Source organism: Lepisosteus oculatus, chromosome 13, assembly GCF_040954835.1.
Source record: "Lepisosteus oculatus isolate fLepOcu1 chromosome 13, fLepOcu1.hap2, whole genome shotgun sequence".
Taxonomy (NCBI): Eukaryota; Metazoa; Chordata; class Actinopteri; order Semionotiformes; family Lepisosteidae; genus Lepisosteus; species Lepisosteus oculatus.
In genome coordinates, this window is record NC_090708.1 from 29,454,842 (window position 1) to 29,482,426 (window position 27,585).

At 36.6% G+C, this 27,585-nt stretch overlaps 1 long non-coding RNA gene across 4 annotated transcripts in view; it reads right to left on the reverse strand.

Annotated features, from left to right (window-relative positions):
- The window catches only part of LOC102698521 (uncharacterized), a 30,508-nt gene extending 11,203 nt beyond the window's left edge, over nucleotides 1–19,305 (reverse strand). For 3 of the 4 annotated variants that reach the window (XR_011191464.1, XR_011191462.1, XR_011191461.1), the window contains exons 1-2: nucleotides 19,187–19,305; nucleotides 18,936–19,055 (exon numbers count right to left, since the gene is read on the reverse strand). This is a non-coding gene — a long non-coding RNA (uncharacterized lncRNA). Of the gene's footprint in view, nucleotides 1–16,840; nucleotides 17,932–18,935; nucleotides 19,056–19,186 lie in introns of those variants that run through there. The other variant, XR_011191463.1, reaches the window with a different exon arrangement.
- Nucleotides 19,306–27,585: the final 8,280 nt, after the last annotated feature.

Below are 27,585 nucleotides of genomic sequence, written 5' to 3' on the forward strand. Positions count from 1 at the left end.
GTTTCGGATCGTTGTCTTGAAAGAGACGGTGCCTTGATCCAAAGTGCTCCCTGATATATGGGGCGGCATGGTGTGTGACCACGACTTCCTCGAAGATAAGAAGTGGTCCCGGGCCTCTTCTAGATATACCCCCCCAGACGTGAACCTTCAGTGGATGTTTGGGCTTTGGCTTGTCCACATATCTCCCCTTTTTGCAAAATGACATTGTTGAGAACTGTTCCAGAGCCACTGTTGTTTCGTCGGTGAAAAGTACATCCTGAAATGCCTCCCCCTGTTCAATCCATTGGAGCACTTGTTTGAGTCTTTCCTTTTTGTTTTTTAGCCTTATCATGGGGCATGTGTTGGTTTTTCTGTATCTCCATCCAAGCCTCCTGCGCATCTTTCAAAAACGAAAATGTCCATCGAAGCCAAATGCTGTACAATGTCCCGTGTTGACTTCCCATTTCTTTTCATCTTCATTATTTGTTGTGAGAGAGTCTTCATGATTTTGGCCATTGTCCGTCTCCTTACCAAAGCGATACAGTGGTGCAGCTTGAATTCTGTACCTATATACTGTATGGTATGGTACAGATAAAACATACACCATACCGATGAGCTAATACCAGGACACCAGGTATTATGATGCATTAGCAAGTTAAAACATTTGCATCGAAAACATGGGCGTAACAGCTGTCTCTTTTTCTGATCACTAGCTCTCTGGATACACGTCTCACCTGTCCTGTTCTTTGTTTTCCTAATTTGATGATTATGCCTGCTGCGATCCACTCCTACCCTCACATTTAAAGAAGACTATTTTAAATTTCTTGGCGCGGTTCATTGTGCAATTAACCCTTGTATGTGCTGTCCTTAAGTTGATATCACATAAAGGTTATACTGCTATTTCCTTAGATACGCGATTAAAAAAAATACAAAAATTTTTGAATCCCCGGCGGAACACATTCCATAAGAATCAACGCTTTTATATATCACATTTAAAGGTGGCTTCTCAAAACGCTTTACAGGATAAAAACAACAATAACAGCAACAACAACAATATTGTATTTCATTGCACTTTGAAAACCAAGTAATAACTTAACTATATGTGCAAACGTTTTATGATATGTCGCTGTTGTGAATGTCTGTGGAGTGTATCTTATTTGCCTGTCTGTCCTGGCTCTCTCTCTTGCCCTCCCCCCCTCTCTCCCTCAATTCAATTCAATTCAAGGTGCTTTATTAGCATGACAGATGGGTACAATCAGTGTTGGGTATTTACTTTGCTTTGAGATTCCACTTTTAAAGGTGATATATAAAATCAAGGCTTTAACTTGCTTTAACTCCTCAATTCTGAGTTCTCGTGTCTGTCCTATCCGAACCCGAAAGTATTACAATATGTATCTTTATAGCAGGTGGTGTACAACTTTTTAGCATAGATTACACTTTTATAAAATGTTTTTAAAAAATAAAAATGATTACAATCTAATCTTTCCACGTTTGATCCCAAGATCCCAAGAAAAATAAATCTAAACGGGGAGAAAGTTATGCTGAAAGTTTATTAAGATACTTAGAAGACAAAGATATCAATTTATGTTGCATTTGTCTGATTGTGAATCAAAAAACACATATATTTAAACACGCATTTACGATTTAAATCAAAACGCGATTTAAATCAATATAAATGTTTATATTGTAACGCATAGGTGACTATTCATTGTTATTAAAATGACTTAAATTCGATCATGTTGTGATATTTAGAAATATAAATTTGTTTGGTGCGAGTGAGGTTTTATTTAATCTTTGACCAAGGGAAACGTTTCATTTTTTCAAAGAAATGTTTGTTAAAAAAAGATGTCATGGCTCCAGTGGGATTCAATCACAAACCGTGTGACGTGGGAGTCAAGAACCTAACCCACAGCGCCACCGGTAAGGTCACATGCAGAGTGCTGAAAAAGCACTACAGAAACATTATCAATAGACAATGTACAGTGTGTACTATTCTTGTGTTGCGGTACTTGAATATAATTATATCGTTATTAATTTCTTTAAATACGCGATTCCATATTATATTCCCTTTTAATCAAATTCTAAAAGTATGCTTGTTGACTCCGGTATCTCGTTAGTTAAAGACTTCGATGCTTAAAATGTTTAGGGAGAAATAGACTACTGGTGTGTATTTTTTCTTTTAAGTACCGAGACCAGCCATATACTGTATGTTTATTTTCCAAAATTAATATTGTTTATGGCCTTCACACGCGTTACAGTATGCTCCTATTCTTTTTATGCTCAGCTACTAAGATTTCCCTTCAGTGGTAAAATTCCATATAAATATTCAATACTAAAACGGGCACAGTAAAGACGTTTACTGTAAATCTTTCTACGACAGACCAATGGACCACGAGTGCCCCTGTCGGTCAACCAATTACGCATCGCGGTACCACGCGTCATCGTGCATCATAATGCGCGACGCCGTAGCCAATTACCTCCGGTACATGTCTGTACCGCGCACTTTGAATGGCTGCATCTGTAAATACCGAACAAATAACATAATGGATTCACTCCTGTATTATACAGTGTTATTATATTCTATCAGATACTCATGAACATGAAAATATAAACATGTTCTGCCATTCAGTCCTGTGTAGCGGCGAGGCTTAATAATAATGCAGAATTAAGTGTTTCTGAGCTTCCCAAATGAGGCCCCATTTCTCTGTTCATCTCTGTGGTGCAGCCACAGAGAAACTATTCATGCAAGATGTTTTCTTTTGATAAGGACAGGTCCCACAGGGGGATGCACTTAGCTAAGCCTGGCTATCATGATCAATGGTCATCCATCTGTTTAGGGAGTGCCAGTTGGACATCTGGACTGCATTACTAAGTGTCAGGAGTAAGTGACTCATATCTCACCTTGATCAACCAATCAGGGACCGGTAGGGCCGAGTAACCCACGTGGGACTCTGATGCCCATGGAACTTTCAGCCAATCAATGAGCTGAAGTTCCTCCAGGTAAAAACAGGCAAAACAGAGAGCCTGAGAGATTCAGATTCAGATTCAGATTCAACAATTCTAAAGGGAATTCAAAGGAGAATTCCAGGGCAGGACAGCCTAGGAGCAGAAGGCTCCCAAGGGCAGGACATTCTCGCAGCGTGCCTCCCGACCATCCTGAGACTCAGCCCGGACAACCACGGAACGGCCAGTGTGTCCGAGTGCCAAAACTTTCCTTTGTTCTAAGAGTCTAGAGTGGAGGTTGCCAGAGAGTAACCAGCAGCAGGCCTCGTGAACAGGTCGGAACTGTGGACAGCTGAATCACTATTCAGAACTAACTCTTCATCAGGAACGAACCGGTCCTCTTCCTGACTTGCTGCGACCCACAGTCATCTTTTCTCGTGTGCACAAACTGTGCTAGTTAAACAACACCAACTAGCCGGTCAGTGAGCATCAGCAGCGCACCGTCACAAGCCGCACTGCACAGCCTGGCACAGAGCCAGAGAGCGCGGATTGGACAGCAACAGCCTGCAACTGTTTCTTTGTGCCCGCAGGAGATCTGAATCCCCAAAGATTGGATGAGTATTCAACTTCAATGCATTACAGCTCGAGAATTCAATTGTTATCCCAACCAGTTGATATCAATTTAATTCCTAAGAGTTATGTACTTGTTTGAGTATCTAATGTAGAAGTTGTAACCAAGTTCACTTTACGAAACGGTCTTAATGAATGATATACTGAACGTATGTCCTCTTGATATATGTAACACTTTGTAACTGACTGAATATATACCTTTTGTATTCTGATAACCCTATCGATAAGATCTGTTAGGTTTACATGCATATTCTATGTATTAATAAATGTATCCTCGTGTATTAGTACCTGTGTGTGCGCGTTGTTTGAGTTATGTCGCATGGTTGGATTCTAAAGCCACCAAAAGAATCAACTTTGTGATTTACTGCTACAATTAATAATTGTCTCAGTAAATGCCCAAACCCTACAGAACTGGTGCCTTCAGAGAGCCACTATGATTACATATTTGGCGTCCCTGAACCGGTTGTCCCTACACCTGTATGCATAAAACACATTCATATCTGAAACATATCACTGAACATAAAGGAAGAAGTTAAACCATTTCTTTTACCTGTAAGTATCAGAAAAGTTCTATTCCCAAACTGGATTAAGTTTACGTAGATGACTCCACAATAATAAACTGCAACATATCCTGGTTCAATGTTTGAAAGTGTTAGATTGAAGCTGGTCTTACTCTTCTGTGCTGTAAAATGGGGCTTATCTTTAAATTCTTCATGAAACACAGTGCCTTCAGAATTGGAAATGGAATGTACCATGTTCTGAGGAGCTTGTCCGAAGGACTGCTTAAACCAAATCCAGTGAGCCATCTTATCTTGTTGTGGAAAATAGCACTCCGTTGTGACAGAGTCTCCTAGTCGCACTGAAGATTTGAGAGGAGGCTGAGAGATGTCTTCCATCAGAGAGACTACTTTTAAAACATAAAATATTTTTTGTGGCTCACACATAGAACTTAACATAACAGAAAAATTACAATTCACCCACTGCGCAAACATAAACAGACAAATAATATTCTTAAGACCTTAAAGTATATGGTAAATGTACTTCATGTGTTAATACATAGTTTTTATATGTCTCTTTAATTCATGGTAAATTAATGAATAATATTTGGTCATAAAGGTGCCTATAATTCATCATAACCAAAATAAACAATGTCAATTAGTTTTCAATAATATTTTCATTGTGCAATGCCCGTTTCTTTATTTGTCAAACAAATTTTCAATTATAAAGTTTAAAAACAAAATCTTATTTTAAATACATTATTTTTTAATAAAAGTATACTTTTGTTAATTAAAATTTTATAGTTTTGTCCCAGAGAAACAAAACAACTCTAATAATTCAAATTAATAGAAATAAAATCACAACATCCCAAAATCTTTATGTAAAAAATAAAGTTTAAAAAATGTTTGTTACTATTTGACACTAAATAGCTTTTCTCTGTTACAAAACACCAGACTTACAAACTTTTGAGAAAAGCAGAAGAGTTGTGCACAGTCTGTCCATCACAGTGGTTCCTCCGTTTTTGGTTGTTCTTACACTCTGCTTACTGGCAGTATGGGATTGCAGACCACCTGACACACACACTTCTCTGGTAACTGCTTGGGAGGGTAGCACACACGTCGTCTGTGCGGGGATGTATATGGTCAATTACTTAAATGTGTAGGGGTAAGTGGAAACATGCCCACAGATATTTTTGTATGTGTTATATAATACCTTCAGGTATGTCAAAGCAGACACTAAACTCATCCAAAAAAAGCACAGATTTTTTGTCTAAGGTGGGTTACAATTTTAACGATACTGTACATATAATTTAAATTCAAATAGGTATAAAGATTTGAGTTTGTTTTAGATATTTGAATAATGTACTGCAGGAGTTCCTATAATAGAGAAAGTGATAAGTCAAATGTGTCTGACAGTAAGTGTAAGTAACACAAATACAGTATTGCACAGGGAGAGCAACACATCCTTAGATTCTATGTGTGGTATGCTGATGGCTTTTGAAGTTTCTCACTCCTTGTCCTTTGGAGTTTTTACAAGGGTTTGTTTTTGTCATTTAGTTGAATTCCTTCCTGGGTGAGATAGGCCTACCATGTTCAAAAAGCAGTTCAAAGGTATTACAGATGCAGCCATTTAAAGTGCGCGGCACAAACACGTACCGCAGGCATTTGACTGCGTCAAGACGCGTCTTCGCACGTCATAACACGTCATACTGCGGTACGTGATTAGTTGACCGACAGGGGCACTCGTGGTGCATTAGTTGGTCATGGAGAGATTTAAATGTCTTTACTGTGAACATTTTAGTATTGAATATTAATATGGAATTTTACTAGTGAAGGGAAATTTTAGTAGCTGAGCATAAAAAGAATAGGAGCATAACATGTGTGAAGGCCATATACGATATTAATTTTGGAACATAAACATACAGTATTACAGTCTGTAAATTGTATATGGCTGGTCTCTGTACTTTAAAGAAAGAATACACACCAGTATTCCATTTCTCTCTAAACGTTTTAAGCATCAAAGTCTTTAACTAACGTGTGAAATAACATACGTATAAAAAGTGGTAGTTCAAGCTTTCTGCGAATACGCTCGATACCGGAGTAAACAAGCATACTTTTAGAATTTGATTAATAAGGAATATAATATGGAATCGCGTATCTAAAGAAATTAATAACAATATAATTATATTCATGTACTGCAACACCTACAGTAGTACTGCATATGTACACTGTATGCATCAGTGAAAAACAGGAGGTTTAAAAAAAGAGAATTAGCTCACTGATACTGTAGTTTTCTGTGGAGGCTGTGAACATTCTCACAAGTCGTGGTCTGCGCCAAGCACATTTACTGGCCTATTGTGTTTTAAAGAAGATATAAGTTTTTAAAATACATTTCAGAAAAGTGTAATCCATACTGAAAAGCTGTATTTATTCAATTCAAGCATGGTAAAAAAATGGCTTAAAATGACATAGTGAAGGCTGAGATGTGATTGAGATGTCCTTGTCCCATGTCTGCCTCCATGCCTCCATGGCATGATTGCTTAAGTAACTGACTTGAGGTTGAGTCTTTAAACCCAGCTGTTGCCATCAGTTTCCTTTTAACAAATAAAAATGTCTTTGAAAAACTAAAATAGCTAATGTTATTGGCATTATATTGGCATTTTAGTATATATATATTATAGTATATATTTAGTATGTTCTCTCCTTGTTTACGTGGGTTTTATGAATGTGTGCATGTATCTGTTTGTGTCTGTATGCCTGCCCTATGCAAGACAGGTATCTCCCAGAAAATGGATGGATGGATGAAGTATTATGGCAGGAACTGAAACAAGCTGCTCATGCAAAGAAAACTTCCACTGTCTTTGAAATGAAGCAGTTATATAATGAATGGTGGTGCAGAATTTCTAAAAATCAATGTGAAATAATAAACAGTATTTTTGAATTGAGAAGTTAATTGCTGCTCAGATTACAGATTTCAATGAGTTATTGATAATAATAATTTATATAATATAGTGCCTTTAAAAGTAGCTTTGCAAAGCACTTTATAGTAAGAAAAAATAACAAAGATAGGAGATATGCAGTTGAAGATGCAAGGAGAAGATACAGACAACAATTAAATAAAAGCATTCATTAAGTAGATCTGGCTTTTAAAGTGCTCAGGGAACATGACTCTGAAATCCTTGGGGATAGAATTCCTGTCAGCTATAAAATGTAAATGATGTTGGGGGTTAAACATGACACTAGAGTTAAAATGAAGGTTGCAAGGTGGGGAGTAGGAAGACAACATGTGAGAACAGTACTGAGGTTCCAAGCCATCTAGAGACTTACATGAGGATGAGCTGAGCATGAGGATTTGATTTTGAATTTGACAGGAAATCTGATAGGAAGCCAATGCATGGACTTCAGGACTGGAGTAATGTGATCCCTTTCACACAACATGGTCTGGATTCTGCTTGTCAAATTCTGAACATACTGAAGTTTGTTCAGTTTTGCATATGTGGGTCAAACATCAAGCCTGGATCAAATATCACCCCCTAATTCTTCAATTTTGATTGAAATTCAACTACAGTACCATCCACAGATAGGGTTACTGCATCAGCTTTACATAGTCACTCTTTTTTTCGTTGGTGATGCAATCAAGAGGGTGCAGAGACTGTCACCTCAGTGTCAGGTTTAGTATGGATGTACTGTAGATTTGACAATTATCAGCATAGAAAACCAGACCATGTGATCTTTACTAATGACCAAGTGGGAGCATATAAATGGTAAATAGTAGGGATGCAGTATCGAACCCTGAGGGACACTGGACTTAAAGGAACCCAACTTCAGAACTGAAACCCCCAAGAGAGACAAAGTGTCAGCAATCAGTAAGGTAAGAGTGGAGCCATTTAAGAGAAATGTCAGAAACGCAAATTACAGTCTCATTTACTGTTGAATCATTCTGAAAAATTTAATAACTCTTCATCCAATTCAGGGTCATGGAGGAGCTGAAGCCTACCCCAGTAAGCAACAAGTGCAAGGCACAATAAACTCTGGATATCTCAGGGTAGATACACATGTAGCAGCAATGCTTATTAATAAGACAGAATTAAGTGTTGCCATGCCGTGCCGTGCTGGGATGTGCCCAGCCATGATGGCTATCATGATCATTAGCCATTCCTGGCGCCTATCCGCCTGTGAGATTCTTGGGAACATCTGGATTGCAGTACTAGATGTCAGAGGTCATTGTGACTCATCTCTCATCTCGACGAATCACTCAGGAACCTGTAGGGCGTGGTAACCCCACGTGGGTCTGAAATGCCCACTAAACTTTCGACCAGTCACCATCTGTCTTGGTCCTGGTTTAAAAGACATTGCACACTTCAGAAACTTTGCTTCTTCTGCCAATTTTCACACCCTCAGAGACAATCAGGTGATGGCCGGTGTTGTCTGTACAGGGACTGGAACCTTCTTTCTGCAAGGTGTCAGCCTGGGGAATGCCCTACGTAAATCGCTAACCAACGCCAACATGGTCGGTTCCCTTGATCACTGGAGTATACGTTTGGACTCTTGTCGACAACCTGAATAAGTTTTTATTCAGCAGCAGCGCTACACCGGAAGCAAACCGAGTTTCTTTCCCCTAAAAAGTGACTTGCCCGGACCCATGGTCACCCTCTGTGCACAGAGACTTTCTACTAGTCAGCCAGACTACTAGTAGGTCCCTGAAAGAGACACTGTCGGCGTTTAGCCACAGAAGAAATCTCTCCTCCTAATTCGTCTGACTCTGAGCTGCACTCTGACTGGTTGTCCAGGAGCCAAAGGACACCAGGATGATGCCTATTGAATGCCACAGTGATTGGACGCTGCCGCTAGCTGGTTTTTGGTGTCCGTGCCGGGAAATACAAATGCATATCTGGATAAATTAACCCAATGTTCTACATTGCATCTCGAGAATTCAATTGTTACCACAACACAAGTGGATATCAATTCAATTCATATGAGTAATGTATTTTCTTTTGAGTAGCTAATGTAGACTGATTAACGATAGTATAGCTGTATACTGAAGCATATTCTTTGTATCTCTTTGAGTTTTGCATCTCTTCGTGATTATATACCTTGCACTTTGATAACCCTCATAGTAAGATCTGCCACCTGTATCCAGGCTACTGTTATATGTTTTATGCACAATTTATGTATTAATAAATGTATCTTGTTTATTGAATCCGTGTGTGTGAGTCGCTGATCGATTGATTTGCTAAAATCCATAACAGACCACCTCGTGATTGCCTCTACAATTAATAAGTTGTCCCAGTAAATTCACAAAACCCCTACAGACAGATACAGTGCCTTGCGAAAGTATTCGGCCCCCTTGAACTTTTCAACCTTTTGCCAACCTTTTTCAGGCTTCAAACATAAAGATATAAATTTTTTATTTTATGTGAAGAATCACCAACAAGTGGGACACAATTGTGAAGTGGAACGAAATCTATTGGATTTTTGAAACTTTTTTAACTAATAAAAAAATGAAAAGTGGGGCGTGCAAAATTATTCGGCCCCTTTACTTTCAGTGCAGCAAACTCACTCCAGAAGTTCAGCAAGGATCTCTGAATGATCCAATGTTGTCCTAAATGACTGATGGTGATAAATAGAATCCACCTGTGTGTAATCAAGTCTCTGTATAAATGCACCTGCTCTGTGATAGTCTCAAGGTTCTGTTGAAAGCGCAGAGAGCATCATGAAGACCAAGGAACACACCAGGCAGGTCCGTAATACTGTTGTGGAGAAGTTTAAAGCCGGATTTGGATACAAAAAGATTTCCCAAGCTTCAAACATCCCAAGGAGCACTGTGCAAGCGATCATCTTGAAATGGAAGGAGTATCAGACCACTGCAAATCTACCAAGACCTGGCCGTCCCTCTAAACTTTCAGCTCAGACAAGGAGAAGACTGATCAGAGATGCAGCCAAGAGGCCCATGATCACTCTGGATGAACTGCAGAGAACTACAGCTGAGGTGGGAGAGTCTGTCCATAGGACAACAATCAGTCTTACACTGCACAAATCTGGCCTTTATGGAAGAGTGGCAAGAAGAAAGCCATTTCTCAAAGATATCCATAAAAAGTCTCGTCTAAAGTTTGCCACAAGCCACCTGGGAGACACCCCAAACATGTGGAAGAAGGTGCTCTGGTCAGATGAAACCAAAATCGAACTTTTTGGCCACAATGCAAAACGATATGTTTGGCGTAAAAGCAACACAGCTCATCACCCTCAACACACCATCCCAACTGTCAAACATGGTGGTGGCAGCATCATGGTTTGGGCCTACTTTTCTTCAGCAGATACAGGGAAGATGGTTAAAATTGAGGGGAAGATGGATGCAGCCAAATACAGGACCATTCTGGATGAAAACCTGTTGGAGTCTGCAAAAGACCTGAAACTGGGACGGAGATTTATCTTCCAACAAGACAATGATCCCAAACATACAGCAAAATCTAAAAAGGAATGGTTCACAAATAAACGTATCCAGGTGTTTGAATGGCCAAGTCAAAGTCCAGACCTGAATCCAATCGAGAATCTGTGGAAAGAGCTGAAAACTGCTGTTCACAAACGCTCTCCATCCAACCTCACTGAGCTCGAGCTGTTTTGCAAGGAAGAATGGGCAAGAATTTCAGTCTCTCGATGTGCAAAACTGATAGAGACATACCCCAAGCGACTTGCAGCTGTAATCGCAGCAAAAGGTGGCTCTACAAAGTATTAACGCAAGGGGGACGAATAATTTTGCACGCCCCACTTTTCATTTTTTTATTAGTTAAAAAAGTTTCAAAAATCCAATAGATTTCGTTCCACTTCACAATTGTGTCCCACTTGTTGGTGATTCTTCACATAAAATAAAAAATGTATATCTTTATGTTTGAAGCCTGAAATGTGGCAAAAGGTTGAAAAGTTCAAGGGGGCCGAATACTTTCGCAAGGCACTGTACAAACAAAGACATACACTCACATCAGTCAACATCACAGGTCCAGAATTGAACCTAGGACCCCAGCATTGCAAGATAACAAAACTAATGGCTGCTCCACCATGCCATCCATTACAATATATTCTAGATATCATATTTAGCTTCTCTTTAACCCTATATTTAGTTTAAATGAAGATAAATTGATGCAGGTCCAGAGCAGAATTTAGCCAGGAGATGCAGTGTAATGCCCAAGCATTCAGGGCCTTGGTTTAACATCTTTTAACAGCTTAACAAGATCTACTACTGTCCCTTGTCAGCATACCAGGGCTTTTGTTTACAAAATATGTGTCCAAAGGGAAAAGCTCCTCTTACTGCTCCACCAATATTTCAGAAACGTGTTTTAACTTTGAGGTTTTCCATGTAAATTTTAATGATCCCCTTCCCTCCTTTAATAATAATAATAATAATAATTGCTTACACTTATATAGCGCTTTTCTGGACACTCCACTCAAAGCGCTTTACAGGTAATGGGGACTCCCCTCCACCACCACCAATGTGCAGCATCCACCTGGATGATGCGACGGCAGCCATAGTGCGCCAGAACGCTCACCACACATCAGCTATCAGTGGGGAGGAGAGCAGAGTAATGAAGCCAATTCATAGAGGGGGATTATTAGGAGGCCATGATAAGTAAGGGCCAATTGGAAATTTGGCCAGGACACCGGGGTACACCCCTACTCTTTTCGAGAAGAGCCCTGGGATTTTTAATGACCACAGAGAGTCAGGACCTCGGTTTTACGTCTCATCCGAAGGACGGCGCCTGTTTACAGTATAGTGTCCCCATCACTATACTGGGGCATTAGGACCCACATGGACCACAGGGTGAGCGCCCCCTGCTGGCCCCACTAACACCTCTTCCAGCAGCAACCTTAGTTTTTCCCAGGAGGTCTCCCATCCAGGTACTGACCAGGCTCACACCTGCTTAGCTTCAGTGGGTTGCCAGTTGTGAGTTGCAGGGTGATATGGCTGCTGGCTAAGTTCTATATTGTTCTTTAGTTCTATATTGTTCATAGAGTCCGGCTTATGATGACTAAAATTAAATGTAATACTTGCTTAGGTCATATGAATTCTCAGTAACCCCTTAGAACAAGGTAACCTGTATAGTAAGTTCAAATCTCTAAAATAGTGATATATAATAAGCAAGTTATGAGTCATTATGAATTGCTATAAACTCTTTTATTGCAAATTATAAAAAACTTACTACTATCCAAATTATTATCTTATAATATTTTATAATTTGATAAACATATAATTCTGAATTTATTATTTTTAATATTGTGCGAAATGTTTATACTAGCGTTGCATTTATCACCAGAATTAAACTAAATTAAATAAATTGTCAGGAGATAAACAAGAAAAGTCTTAACAGAAGACCACCTTCTCACAAAGTATGATTGTAACACTAAGCTGTAACATTTTTACAAGTACTACATTCACTCTGTGTCATTCATATGCTTCTAAATAAAGTGGTCCTAAATTAGTTGTTTGATTGACCACCTTAACAAACAAAACCCATTGTAGGCCTTGCTCTACTGTAAAAACACTGTAAAAATGACCATGGCTCCATTTTGGACATAAAATATTTTTATTAATATGACATGCATATGACTTATTGAATATATAATACATGTTGGTAAGGCATTACAGTAATTACATTGTAATATACATCTCTACTGAGACAGACAATGAGAAAAGAAGTCTTTATTTCATTAGAAGCACTTTATGTTTATTCAGTGGGTCCCCCTTGGAGTACTGTATATCACATGGCTCTCTTTGAGTTATATTGTGATATATTGGTACATTACCCAGTCTTATAACATTCTCCCATTATATTTTAGCAAACAACCACGAGAGGGCCAGGTTCCTTTTGTAGGTAGTGCATTAATTTGAAGATCCAGCTGCTTCTTGAAAGCCAGTTGTAAAACAGCTCTGGCTGGCCAGTTTGTTCCAGATACCCAACACCATTTAGTGCTTCTTATTGTGAAACCTACAGATGCAGCCATTCAAAGTGTGCGGTACAGACACGTATCGGAGGTAATTGGCTACGGCGTAGCGCATTGTGACGCACGATGACACGTGGTACTAAGTCTTTAACTAACGAGATACCAGAGTCAACAAGCATACTTTTAGAATTTGATTAAAAGGGAATATAATATGGAATAGCGTATTTAAAGAAATTAATAACGATATAATTATATTCAAGTACTGCAACACAAGAATAGTACACGCTGTACATTGTCTATTGATAATGTTTCTGTAGTGCTTTTTCAGCACTCTGCATGTGACCTTACCGGTGGCGCTGTGGGTTAGGTTCCTGACTCCCACGTCACATGGTTTGTGATTGAATCCCACTGGAGCCATGACTTTTTTTAACAAACATTTCTTTGAAAAAATAAAACGTTTCCCTTGGTCAAAGATTAAATAAAACCTCACTCGCACCAAACAAATTTATATTTCTAAATATCACAACATGATCGAATTTAAGTCATTTTAATAACAATGAATAGTCACCTATGCGTTACAATATAAACATTTATATTGATTTAAATCGCGTTTTGATTTAAATCGTAAATGCGTGTTTAAATATATGTGTTTTTTGATTCACAATCAGACAAATGCAACATAAATTGATATCTTTGTCTTCTAAGTATCTTAATAAACTTTCAGCATAGCTTTCTCCAACATAAATTGATATCTTTGTCTTCTATGTATCTTAATAAACTTTCAGCATAACTTTCTCCCCGTTTAGATTTATTTTTCTTGGGATCTTGGGATCAAACGTGGAAAGATTAGATTGTAATCATTTTTATTTTTTAAATACATTTTATAAAAGTGTAATCTATGCTAAAAAGTTGTACACCACCTGCTATAAAGATACATATTGTAATACTTTCGGGTTCGGATAGGACAGACACGAGAACTCAGACTTGAGGAGTTAAAACAAGTTAAAGCCTTGATTTTATATATCACCTTTAAAAGTAGAATCTCAAAGCAAATACCCAACACTGATTGTACCCATCTGTCATGGTAATAAAGCACCCTGAATTGAATTGAATTGAGGGAGAGAGGGGGGGAGGGCGAGCGAGAGAGCCAGGACAGACATGCAAATAAGATACACTCCACAGACATTCACAACAGCGACATATAAAACAATCATAAAACGTTTGCACATATAGTAAAGTTTTGAGAAGCCACCTATATAATATATATAAAAGCGCTGATTCTTATGGAATGTGTTCTGCCGGGGATTCAATTTTTTTAATTTTTTTTTTAATCGCGTATCTAAGGAAATCGCAGTATAACTTTGTTCATGCACAAACAGTGGCATGTTACATTATTAATTTGGGTGTCTCCTCTTGCCAGAAAGCTCTAAATTCCATTTTGAGTGCGGTTTTTGACTTTTTCTAAATTGCAACCCATAAATAAAGCTGATACAGTTTAGACTTACTGTATTTTAAACTGTATTACAGCAGCACAATGGAAAATGCAACATAAATTGCAAAAATGCACTTGGAATCTGTCCAAGCCCTACTTTGTCAGGCATTTTCTTTTACTGCAACGGACATAAAAACTCCCTTGCTTTTAACAGAGCATTTCATAATTTCTGACAACGAAAATTATTTAAACTGCGACACTTATCATGCATTCCATTATCAGTCTTCCATTTCTCCCTAAACATTTTAAGCATGAAAGTTTTATGAAAAGGTACCCAAATATGCGATTGCTGTATAGAATGAATTTTAATTAAAAAAAAATGATTTAACACGAAAATTAAGCTGCTTACATCTTCCGCCTGAGAACAGTCACCCGTTGCTACCCAACGCAGAAACACAACCACTAACCAGCAAAGAGAGGACATTAGCTAGCCAATATGATAAAAAAAACAAATGATTATTTTGTTTATTTCTTTTGCACATTTATTTGAACATTTCCATCGATTGTACAAGCACTTGGAAACTGTCCAATCCCTAGTTCATCAGGCATTTTCTTTTACGCTGCGGGCATTCTCCCGGCCTGGCGCCGGTCTATGTCTTCTAGGAGATAATGCCAGCGAACTCTTGTTTTTATGTCCACTATAACAGACAATCTCCTTTGCTTTTAACCGAGCGTCTAACCCCTCTGATTGGAGAAAAAAGATGTGCTGGTTTGCTATACATACTGTACCAGGAAGATGATTTCTTTCTATTCGAAACGTATATTTTAAAAGTTTAAGAATTAAAAACCTTACAGCGTACACAGATTTCTAAACTGATCAGGATCGTTATCTTTGTCTTATCCATAATAATGTTCACCGCTCTGTCCAGCAAATTAATAATAAACTTTATTTTATATAGCGTTTTAAATGAATAAGTAATTAGATTGCTCATAAACCTAATCACTTTTTCTACATAAACACAGCGTGATTGCTCTCTGAAAATGCCTTTTCTTTTTATTTAGGCTCAGATTTCAACTATAGATCGTATTATTATAAACTTTCTTGGAAAAATTTCTTTTATGTAAACCATGTTTGCTATTAATTCATTTAGGGCTAGAATATGTTCATTGTCTTCCAATCGAGTCTAGTTGACATTAGAAGCTTGCCACGCCCGGACTGTTACACCAACGCATTAGCATGTTAAAGCGATTTCATTGAGGAGCCTAGCTTTCTAAACTAGTAAGTACTGTACTTCCTTGGCTTTGGAGGAGGTGGTGTCTTTCTCTGGAAATCTCGCTCCCTTCTACTTTGAAAATACCTATGAAACCGGTTTATTTCGTCACAGCCATCACTCCCACAGAAAGGGGGGTTGTACTCGTTAATGTCTGAGCCAGAACACATCATTATACCTCATTTTTTAATTTCTATAAATAAAATCGTTTGCCCAGCTTAACACTATTGTTGTTATTGTTTTTATCCTGTAAAGCGCTTTGAGGAGCACAGCTTTCTCACCACTTAGATTACTTTTTGATACCATCCTAACACAAAGCAGAAACTTCTTGTATTTTCCGATGACATACAAGTGGAAAGATTACAGATTTTAATCATCTTTTTTCTGAACCAGGGAAAATCTGATCATGTTTCTCTATAACAATATTAAAAAACTTTATTTTACATATCACCTTTAAAAGTGGCATCTCAAAGCAATACAGTAGATGTAAACCACAGATTACAAAGTAAGTACCCAGACAAACGGAAACGCGTTTTTAATAAAATGCTTTTATTCATTCAGCAGAGAGAGAGCGTAAAACCTGGGCGTAACAGCTGTTCCTTTTTCTGATCACTCGCTCTCTGGATACACGTCTCACCTGTCCTGTTCTTTGTTTTCCTAATTTTCTGATTATGCCTTCTGCGATCCACTCCTGCCCTCACACCTCAAGAAGACTATTTTAAATTTCTTTGCGCGGTCCGTTGTGCAGTTAACCCTTGTATGTGCTGTCCTTAAGATGATATCACATAAAGGTGATATGTAAAATAATGTTTTTTATTATTGTTATAGAGAAACATGATCAGATTTTCCCCGGTTCAGAAAAAAAGATCTAGTTTGTCACTAGTACACTTTTAATACAGTCTTTGCTGTGCTCTTGGGGATCCTCATGATATTTCGAACTCTGGTTGAATGATAAGTGTCGCAGTTTAAATAATTTTCGTAGTTAGAAATTATGGAACGCTCTGTTAAAAGCAAGGGAGTTTTTATGTCCGTTGCAGTTTTTTTGCAACATAAATATAATTATATCGTTATTAATTTCTTTAGGTACGCGATTCCATTTAATATTCCCTTTTAATCAAATTCTAAAAGTATGCTTGTTGACTCCGGTATCACGTTAGTTAAAGACTTCGATGCTTAAAATGTTTAGGGAGAAATGGAATACTGGTGTGTATGTTTTCTTTAAAGTACCGAGACCAGCCATATACTGTATGTTTAAGTTCAAAAATTAATATCGTTTATGGCCTTCACACGCGTTACAGTATGCTCCTATTCTTTTTATGCTCAGGTACTAAGATTTCCCTTCAGTGGTTAAATTCCATATAAATATTCAATACTTAAACGGGCACAGTTAAGACATTAAATATACATATACATACTGTATACAGTACAGTTTGCATACGGTAATATGTTTATGTTCCGCAATCAATCTCTTTTATGAGCATGTGAAAGGCATGGTGAATCGATTGTCAAAAATTACTGTACTTTGCATGATTGGAAACAAATGCGTGATTGCGAAATGCCGTGGTGTTACTTTTACAAAGACCGTCAATGAAAAAAATAATGTGGACCAGGGCAATACTTTGAGTTTACAGCTTGTCCAAGGTCATTCATTATTAATACTATTAGTAATATCTTTGTTAAAGACTTTGATGGCGACAGCTCAAACATGAGAGGTTGAGCTTTATTAGCTCCACCTTGTGGAAATTCCGGATACTATTATTTTGCTTGCGGTAACTAGCGGTGAATTTACGGTAACTAGCAGTATTTACCAGTGACTCGCGGTAGACTGAGTAAAGCGCACTGCAAAATTTATTTTATTCTCGCTCATGTTCATTGGATCAATTCAGAAAATGCATTTTATGCATTTGTGACAATCCCTTTGTAATCTCCAGTGTTTCTACATTTTGTTTTATTTTTTTAGCAATCTAGTTGCTTTGTATTTTATCCAAGAGGGTAATATCCTGAATATTGAAAAATATCTTCTTTCTATAAGTCTTGAATATATAACAATGATGCACATGAAAGAGAATAAATTATTAATTCCTTGATAATGTAATGTGATATCTCCTGTAATAAATAATGAGAGGTATATTGGTAGAGAAATAATAAAATATTTTGCAATAGAAGTTCTTATAAAAACAGTAGGAAGAGTCAAGGTATGTTTTTGAGAGAAGGCTGTGATTTCTCTTTCTTCAGTACATCAGCTCTGCTAACAAAAGGAAATGCAGATTTTAAAATTATGAATGGCTGTACATTATTTTTTAAACTCGGATTCTGAAGGTGTGAAAATGGCTGCTGATCCTTCTTAAAACTCTTATTGAATGATCTATATACCTTTAAACCACAATGTTTATTAAACTTCAGAGAAATCCTTTCTTTCATTTTGAGGATTATTCTGTAACAATTCCACCTGATAACAAGTACAGTATGCAAAAACCTGTCGCTCTGACAATTTAATTCAGTGTATAAAAATGTATGCTCATGTAAGAAATCCTCTAACCATCAGAATGCTCGAACCATCTGCTCTAGCCATCAATAAATAATATAGAAAAAATAAATTAGTAAATATACATAAGTATTTCTTTTTTTTAACCTGTTATATAAGACTTAATTAATAAGTTCTGTCATCTTAAGGATTCTGTTTGAAATTGGGTGTTTGGATTTTTCCTCTTATTTATATGGGTTTTCTCTGGTAACTTAAATTTCTTTATGAATGCCCTATTATGGGTTGAAGTACTATTTATATTGTATATCCACCTTTTGCCCTGCATCTGCCAGGTAAAGCTGGGATCTGCTAAGAATAAAACAGTTGCTGAAGATGGATACATTCTCTCTCTATGAATGCCAGTCAGTTACATTGTTCTCTGTGGTAATAAGTCAAGCTTTCTGTAAAAGTTTACTTTACTTGAATAATAACTTTTGTTGCTTTTGTTCCTAATTGTGTAAAGGTGACATGAGTAATTTCCAGTGATTTGAGCAATGCAGAGCTTAGCAATGATTCATTCAATCTCGATTTTCAAAAGCAAGCTGAAACATAAAATACATTTCAAATTCTGTTTTTCTTAAATTTGTTTTTGCATTTAACTGATCTTTGGAAAATAAGGAATGCTGTTATACATACTGACTACATAAGAAAGGTTGCGATCAAGAAGAGGCATTTCTAGGGTGTTTCCTTCAGATAATGCAGTCAAAGTATCATAATTACTGTACCTTTTTCTCTGCATCTTAGTAAGACCAGAAGTAGCATCACTGTTGTAATACAAAGCCCTCCAGTTCGTGCCCAAGACAGCCAGAAGAAAAGTTTTATCTGTTCATCACACTGCACACAGCCTGCAACACCAGAGACACTATACACATAAGTACTTATGGACATGAAATACAGAAGTACAGATAGACAGAAAGATTAATACAATCCTTTTAAAGCTATCACATTGTTGCCTTACTGAAGTCAGTTTCCTCACCTGTCATGTCTGTTTGTGTTGTATTAGTGGAGCCCAGGCATCTTCCAGTTCCTGCAGTGTGGCAGGGAGCTCCACCAGATATGATGGGATTCTGGGAGACCATCTCCCTGTGTGTCACACACTGCATACACAGCTGCTGTCCTGTGTGCTCAGACACACACACTGCCTCACACACACACTACTCCTGGACTCACCCTCTGAAGCACAGAACAACATGCATTGTTTTTTTCATTATTTACTACTGAAGCATTTTTTTTCCCAAATATCAAAATGTTATGCAAATAATAATGCCAATAAAGCTTCCTACATATTACAATGCATAATCAGCTCAAGCATTGTTTAGAACTGTGACAATTTATGCTACTTGCATTTCCTCTCTTCAGAATATACCTTTTCTCTTCATTAAATGCTGTATAATTATGCAGGATTGTGTGATAATATAATACCTGTCAAAAGAAGTGCAGTTCCATTCCCAAAAAGCACGTCACTGTAGGTCACAGCTCCACAGTAATATGTGGCCATGTCTGAGGGCCTCACCTGGGAAATACTCAAAATGAAGCGACTGCTTTCTTTCCTTACTGTGAAACGGGGATTGTTTTCAAATTCATCATAAAAAGTGACTCTATCTGTATTCCCATAGGCAGTCGCTATGTATCTAGGAGGCTGACCCACAAACTGTTTGAACCAAATCCAGTTTATGAGACGGGTAGTGACAATAGTACACTCCAGGGTGACAAGATCTCCGCTCTGTGTTGTCACTGAGAGATGGGGCTGGACAACCACATCCTGAGGAAATATACCTGAAAAATACACAGCAACATTACAATTAAAAGAAGACAACCTTTTATTTCAATGACCAGCTTAAACAGCATTTTTAGTTCCCAGTAAGAATAATTGTAATAAGTTTACTGCAGTGGGAGAATCCCACATGTGAACTGTAAGGATTACCTGCTGTGAGGTAAAAGATACCCAGCAGGAGAAGAGAGATCATTCTGTCTCCCCCTGTAACTTTGTGGCGATTTGTGACCCTTGAGCAGTAAGAGAAGAGTGACAGGTTTCAGTTTTGAGAGTGGCTGTTGTCCACAAGTTATGTAAGAACCTGAAATCTAACTGGCTGCTGTGCACTGCCCCTTCTCAACCTGACCTTTACCTAATGCCTTGGTGGTTTTCTCAAACGCTTTTTGTTCTGCATTTTAGCAAAACCTTAAATCTCTATTCTATGTTCCATGTTCCACCTAATGGATAATTTATTTTAAAAAGAACTAAAAAGATTTAATTGCATTTATTTCAATATTGCATTTCTAAGCTTTTAAAAAATCAAATATTTTTTTTAACACACAGGCCCACAGCTTTTCACACTTTGTATATTATACAAAGAGGGGCAGCTTTTTCTGTCTTCATAGTGCCAAATGTGAAAAAAAATGTATCACTGACGTCAAACCCCAGACCACTGAAAGCACATTTAGAAAACTGTTTATTAATTAATATACTTCATTAAGATATAAATAATCAGTATTGTCCTGTTATCTTACTGTAATATTCCAATTATGTTAGGGAACTTAATGTAACTGTGCCGAATCTTTGGTATGCATCCTGTTTATATAGGGTAAATGTATATGTAGTTATTGATTTTTTATAAAAGGTATATTATTAAACAACCATAAAATGTATCACAAAAAAAATCAAATTGATGAACATCAAAGTCTTAAAGATTTGTAAAAGGATTTAGATTTTTTACAAAATAAGTTATTTTAAATAGTGCTGTATTTTAAATGCAGTATTTATTATCTAATATCCTTATTATTTGTGGCTGTTTGTCACATCTTGTTTTCTCAAATTTATTGTTGAATCAAGACACAACAGTTAAGACAATATTCCTACAGTTTTTACATGTTTCCCTCAAAATGTTTCTGTTTCTAGGCCATCAAAAATTTTCATGACATTGGTCCTGTGGTGCTTGTGCAGGTAGGTTTGCATAATGTGCTGCTGGTGCAAATTGATTTATTGTGCATTTAATCGGCATGAATTACGTTAACATAAAACACCGGTAAAATACACTCAAATTAATTACAAAAGAATCAGATCTTCTTGTTCTTTCACAGGAAGCTGGCTAGCTACTTCCTGTCTAGTTACTTCCTGTCCACCGCTTGACCCACCACATGATTGAACAGTACACTAGAAACCCTGCAGACTAGGTGGTGAAAGTGGATAAGAAAAAAAAATTCACATTGGCATAATGTTAATTATATTGGGAGACTCTGCAGCTACTGTTAAATGTAAGACATTCTGTGTTTTTACTTATGTCAGTGCAGCTTATAGAAGCCACATAAAAATGATGCGTACTCTGACAACCCTGTATAGAACTGGTGCTATGTATAATCCTTCTGGAAAATCCAGAGGCTCATTGCACCTATCTTATTTTACCTCTGCACTTTATTAGTCAGTTATATTGTCACTGTTCAGCATGGAAACAATAGATTTTCAAGACGTCTGCATGAAAAAAATTCTAGATTAAATTCTACGGTGATTCTCATAAATGTATTGCAACAGAATTGGGAAATGATTTACAATAAGTGCATTTTTCATGTAGGTTCACAGAATGTGATTTGCTGTGAATCCATTATAAGTAGAGATTTATTCTTTTGAGATAAACACAAATTGCTAATAAATTATATTAAAACATGCAAACAGACTGTGGATACCTGAAGCTGAACACTGCTCCCCACTATCTTCTGAAGTATAGCATACTTACTGTGCTTTCTTTTTAGCTTATTTACACCAGCTGAAATCAGAGAAACTAACTTAATTTAAACTAACTAAATATTTCAAAACTTTAACAGATCTGCTCCTTTACAATATCCTTCAATAGTCCTGACCTGTTTAATTTTAGATTGTAAATATGGAATTACTTAAGTAAGATATATTACCTTATTATGCAAAGCCTGTATCATAGCACAGTGCCAATATTTACTGCTACCTGCAGTGTGAGTTGTATTAGCAGAGCCTGGGAGCTGGGACACGCAGTTTGCTTCACAAATACTATTACTGGACTGAAACAGGAGAAAGACCCTAATTACTTCATTCCATAATCCTGGGAAAACCTGGGTGAACAATGGTCTGATTTTCTAGTAATGCAGGATGTTTGTGATGACAAACTCATATGCGAATTTGTAAAAGAAAAAAATATCATACTCTTTCCTTACCATTATTTACATCAAAGACACTCCACATTTCTAACTCTGGTGTCAAAATCTGCAAGCTGTATAACTCTGTTATATCCTTTTGTATTGTACAAAAGAGGCCATCATACATAAATGCTTAGTTTTGTCATCAGAAATCATTGTTAGTTTGGTTTTCATCTAACTAAAGAACAGAGAGTCACGAAGTGTTCATTTGTTTATACTGTACAATGAACTCATGATAATTTCTTTCTTGATGGAAATTTCAAGTTCTGCTTTTACACATTATTTAAGCTGCCTTAAATTAACCCAAGCTCACGTTGCTGACCTAATATTTCAGGAGATCTTGAACCACAAAAATAGTGTGGTGTTTTGGCAGATCATTATTTTAACATTTTTTAGGGGTTTCTGATGGTTCAGGTTAAAAAAAAATGTATTTTCCTGAGGTGCTGTAAATGAAGATGACAAAGAAACTGAATTACTCTGTGTTAGGAATTCCACTTGCAGTAGAATAATTTACCACTCAAACAAGCAGCAGACAAAAGATACAGTCATCGCTGAGGATATGGAATGTATTTGGATCAATTCAATTTAATTCAAGCTTTATTGTCCCCTGGAGGAAATTTGTGTTATGGCACAGTCAAACACAACACATTGACAAATAAACATCACCAAAAGGGAAGAGAATACATTAGTGTTACAGGAGATAAGAAACAAAAGGTAGTTACTTTGCATTATTTGCATTACTTAAGAGTGTAATTAAATTGGGAATGAAAGATTTCCTGAGTATGTTGGTTTTACACCTGGGGGCACAGAGGTGTCTCCCAGATGAGAGAAATGTGAAATCACAATGGAGGGGGTGAGACACACACTCCATAATGTTTTTGGCTTTCTTAGTCACCCTCTGTTTGTAAAGGATACTTAAGTTGATTTAATTATTCTTTATTATTTTGCCACTTATATTCACTTATTTTTCCAGCCTATTACAATTATCGGTACTTATGCTGCCAAACCAGCAAGTGAAGCAGCATGTTAAGACATTTTCAATGAATGATTTGTAGAAAAGTGTAAGAATAGTTTTATCGATCTTAAAGTAGCTGTGTTTCCTAAGAAAGAAGAGTCTCTGTTGGCCTTTTTATAGATAGTATCACAACATTTTTCCCATTTTAGGTTTTTGTCAATGACCAGTCCCAAGTACTCATAGTCATCGACAATTTCAACAGGCTGACCATCAATTATAGTGGATTGAGGGGGTGTGGTATTTTTCCTAAAATCAGTAACCAGTTCCTTTGTTTTTGAAACATTTAACTTTACGAAGGACTTGTTGCACCAGTTAGTAAAATCATTTAGAATGGGACCATGATGGTATTCTGTGTCCTTTTAATAAACTGACCAGGGCTGTGTCATAAGCAAACTTAATGAGATGTCTATCTGTGTGTTTGCTTCATTAAGTGAATATATCTTCAATACACTATAGTATTTCTTACCAAATTCTGTGACATAACTTGTCAGCATGATGTTGAATTAATTGAATAAGCATCAATTATATAAATGTTAAAACACTGTAAGAATAAACTCAAATGAATTACAAAAGAAGCAGAGCTTCTCATTCTTTAATGGGAAACAAACTGGCTACTACTTGTGTGCTGCTTGATCCACCACATGGTTGAACGGTACCCAACTGACTCTGCAGAATTAGTGGTGAAAGTGGAATGGAAAGAAATTATTTCTTATTACCATAATATTGATGATTTTGGGATACCCTGTAGGTGCTTTTAATTGCAAGAAACATTATTTATCTCAGTGCAGCTTCTAAAATCTATGTGTAATTGTTACATATTCTGCCAGTTTTGTCCAGAAGTACTACCTCTGTATAATTCTTCTGGGGAACAGAGACTCATAGTACCTATCTTATTTTACCTGTGCACTTTTTAGTTAGATATATAGTCACTGTTCCGCATGGAATCATATTAACTTTTTGCTTTGCTCTTCCAGAAATATACTTGTTAAATAGATTAATGTTTGTACCTAAATATACTTTGCTTAAAAAGACTGTTTAGTCTCATACAGTAAATGTAAAAAAAAAAATTAAATGGTAACAACATCAATATTTATATCCCGCTTGAGACACTTGAGAGAATTATTACCATAACTGTGTTTTATTCATGAACAGCCAGATTTGGTACTGGAAAAAGTATAATACATTTTATTAGCACTATTATAAACACCATAGAACTCTGCACAACAGTCTACAGATAAAACACAAAACAAAAATTACAATCAATCAAGAAAACTCTAAAATTCTCAAATTAAAAGCTAAAGGAAGGATATAAACAATGTATTAAAGTTTAAAAAGTCTACAGCTACAATGTATCTTATGGATTTAAGCAACTGTACTATGGTATTTTTATATCATATCCTATTCTTTATTGTTTCTTGATGCTTTATAGCTGGTGTCATGATTTTACCACGTTTACAATTTCTGAAGTAATGTACTTTACTTACTGATTTTACTAAAGTTTACCACAGTAAGCATCCATTAACAAATGCATAACCTCAGCCAGTATTTTAATCTAATGGGATTAAGGTTTTTTTCACCACAACATTGGTCCCCTCAAGTTTGGGACTGGAAAAGGCATTTGTCAGAACTATGAAACAGACGTTTCTCGGACATTCCCAAAGTGGAGATAACAACAACGAAACCAGCAAAGAAAGAGATTAGGTGAGATGTATAACAAATTTTAATTGCTTAGTATATATATATAAATCATTGTTTAAAATGAGTAACTATTGTGACTGATATACAAGACTGTACATGAAGAAATGCATAGAAAAGGTCAAAATGCTGAGGTTGTTTCCTGCAGTGGAGAGGGAGCAATGTGATCCCATCTTTCTGCTTTGCTGTTTGATGGCTTTGCCATGATCAAAAGCATTTCTGGAAAACCAATAAATTATTTTTTTTTAATATACAAATTTTAAATTGTTTTTAACCCAGCTGTTATAGACCATAGTTTTGATTAATTGTATGCTATAATTATATTAGAACAAAACAATAAAGACATATCTAAAGAATTGTATATATAAAGCAATTTTAATTTAGTTTGCAGTTGTGAAAGTATTTAGAGTGCCTTGCAAAAATATTCAGACCCTTTTCACATTTTGTTGCTTTAAAGTTTACAATCCTGACACTTTGTAGTAGAATTTTATGTTATATACACAACCTATTACACACATTTTTGAGGAGAAAACAAAATTAATTTCGATTCACAAAGTTTAAATAAGCCACATAATTACAGTGCTTGATTGAACTCTGCACAAATAGTGGATCACATTATTTCAGAATAAATACATCCTCCTCTGTACAATTAAACCATTAAGACAAGGAAGCTTTCAGACCAACTCAGAGATATTGTTGTAGAAAGGTGCAAACTAAGGGTTTTCAAAACACTTAATGTGCTTTTGAGCATGGTGAAGTCAGTCATTAAGAAGTTAATAAAGTAATGTTATATATATATATTATCTCTGAGTCCAAAAGTGATTGGAGATACAGAGCAGAGCTAAATGCATCACACATATACTGTATGTCCGTATAACTATTTTATAACCATTTTGGGTTGTTGTGGAGCTGGAACCTATCCTGGCAAGCAAAGGGTGTAAGGAAGAATATATCCTAGATGCAATGCCAGTCCATCACAGGGCAGACACAGGGCAGAAACACAGATACACACAGTCACATATTGGCCGATTTTCCCAGAAGCCAGTTAAACTACCAGTATGTTTTTGGACAGTGGGAGAGAACCATGCCATGTGGAAGAAACCCATGCAAAAACAGGGAGAACATACAAACTCTATGCAGAAATATTACAACAGGTTTGGAATTAAACCCAGGTCAACAGGACTGAGAAGCAGCAGTACTAACCACTCCACCACCATGCCACTCTGCATCACATACAGTATATAAAGGTCTTAAATTGTTCATTTTAATATATTGATATATGTGAATGTTTCTGTGAATTAAAAAATATTTGCAGCACTATGAAAATTATTTTAACAGTAAAAATAGATATTTTATTGCAGCAGGATCAGAGTCAATGAGTAGGAGTGTTATAGAGCAGACTGTGACTGTCCCAGTTCAGACAGAAGATGATGTGTCTCTGAAGAGTAGAATACACAGGGACACTTATTATTGTGATTATACAGTGTCCTTTGGTTTAGTGTTTAGTCATGGCTTTGGAATGCAATTTTTGATTGTCTAACTTCAGAGCTTATTCACACTATTAGCACATCATTTTCATGAATTTAGGATCAGAGTCAAAGAACAGGAGTGTTTTGCAGAAGCCTGCATCAGTTCCAGTCCAGACAGGAGATGATGTGACTCTGCATTGTACAATACACACCGAGATCTGTGCCGGAGGGCACAGTGTTTATTGGTTCAGACATGGCTCAGGAGAATCCCTTCCAGGAATAATTTTACATCCATGGAAATAAGAGTGATCAGTGTGAGAGAAGCTCTAAGGCTGGGATTCCTACACAGAACTGTGTCTATAACCTCCCCAAGAGAAACCTCAGCCCCTCAGATGCTGGAATGTACTACTGTGCTGTAGTCACATGTGGGGAGATACTGTTTGGAAATGGATCACTGCTGGGCATTGCAGATATTTGTTTTCCTCGAAGATGTTTTGTTAACTTAATTTGTTTTGTTTTTCAAAATATAGTTATTTGTTACTATCAATCCTGTTTGGGTACATAATCTTTTTTTTAAAGTGCATACATATATACATATACATTTCTAATTCTTACTTAAAATTAAAATTGACCATGTATAACATACATTATTATAAATGTTCTTGATATGTGTAAAAATCTATTGTTGAGTTTTGATGTTAATATACTATTTGCATTTTTTTTTTAATACTAGCTTTAAAAGAAAGCCACTCTGTGTTTTTTTCTTATAAACTAAAAGGTTATGTTCTGTAATGTATCTGAATATGCATAAGACTCCTAAACCTAGGAACAAGATATATACTTTTTTTATAACTAGTAATCTTTAAAATTATTTTATATATTTTCAGCCTTTGCCCATACATGTAGAGTGTAGTATGCACCTTTGCTGAAAGAACCCATTTCAAGATGTAGATTTGTTTTCTGAAATTACATTGTAAAAAAACATATCTGAATTCACAGGGAGCATCATGACAGTATAGATGGATTCAGAAAATA